This window comes from Sinocyclocheilus grahami, unplaced genomic scaffold, assembly GCF_001515645.1.
Source record: "Sinocyclocheilus grahami isolate Dianchi unplaced genomic scaffold, SAMN03320097.WGS_v1.1 scaffold1247.1, whole genome shotgun sequence".
Classification (NCBI taxonomy): domain Eukaryota; kingdom Metazoa; phylum Chordata; class Actinopteri; order Cypriniformes; family Cyprinidae; genus Sinocyclocheilus; species Sinocyclocheilus grahami.
In genome coordinates, this window is record NW_015506426.1 from 245537 (window position 1) to 246923 (window position 1387).

The following is a 1387-nucleotide window of genomic DNA, read 5'->3' on the forward strand; positions in this document are numbered from 1 at the left end:
AACCCCCCCCCCCCCCCCCCGGCTGTTATTGATATTTTGGAGACAGAATAAACAGCATCTGGTATTTAATTCGATGTAAACCCTTGTATTTTCTCCCTGAACACAGATTTTATTAATATCAGCACAATAATCTTTTTATTGCCTTTCTTTAAACACATTATCGTATCAGCAGAATCAATATCGATGGACTTCTACTTTGTGTGCATTTATATATGAGATCATAAACCAATTTCAGTAATTATGTAAATATCGAATAAATCTTGAGTATTTTACCCTATTTTGCCGTTAAATGTGTGCCACCGCCTGTTTAATTAAGTCAAGTAATTAGAGATTTATTATGAGATTGTATGGGTTTGTTCTGTATCAGCATATAGTATTAATTTTATTTGTGCAGATCTTACAAAAGCTCTGCAGAAACCCTGGATTCAAGTAAAACGTCTTCATTTCTTTGACTTAACCTTTAACATTAAGAACTAATCAAAAGCTTGCGATCTTCACAATACTCACCTGAATTCCTGATTGGCTGTCTGGGATCAGTTGTGATGACTTTGGTGATGTTCTGTTGGTCTGAAGTGTCCCGGCAGCCCTTAAACGCAGGACAAATGAAAGCGTCTGAGCGTTTATCAGCTAATGAGAGCGACCGGATGTCCTCAGGCGATGCTTTCTGTGTCTTCTCTTGTGAATAATGAGCTGCGATGTTTCCTGCAGACTCATTCTGCTTCTGTTCATGAGCAGATAAACACGGCTCTGATGAACGACTCAGACCTGATGCTGCTCACCTTTATTCCATCAGCGTTCATTTAGTTCCTGGGAAATTGCTTCTGGGGTGCTTTCTGAAAGGAATGATGAGAAATGAATTTTTCCCTTTTCATTTGGAAGTATTAGAGTTCCTCTGCAGTTCACAAAGAGCTTTTAGTGAAATCATTTATTTGTGAATCTACAGGCTCATGTGGCCATGTGATGATATGCTATGTCCTTTGCAGTGTTACTTTAGTATTACTTCTACACTATTGTAGAATTGATTCATATTTTGAAAACCTTTTGTTTTTATATTGTCATTTTTCATTTTTTACATTTTAGTTTTAGTCATTGTTACATGCTTTCGTCATTTTATTATTTATTTGTAAAACATTTCTATTTAGCTTGAATTAATTTTAGTTTTTGTCATTTTATTGTCATTATTATTATTTCATTTTCATTTTTATTTCAGTTTTAGTAATTTTATGCTTTTGTCATTTTATTATTTATTTTAAAAAATACTTATATTTAGCTTGAATTCATTTTTAATTTTAGTTTTTGTAATTTCATTGTCATTATTATTATTATTTCATTTAAATTTTAGTTTTAGTAATTTTTTTACATGCTTTTGTCATTTTATTATTTATTT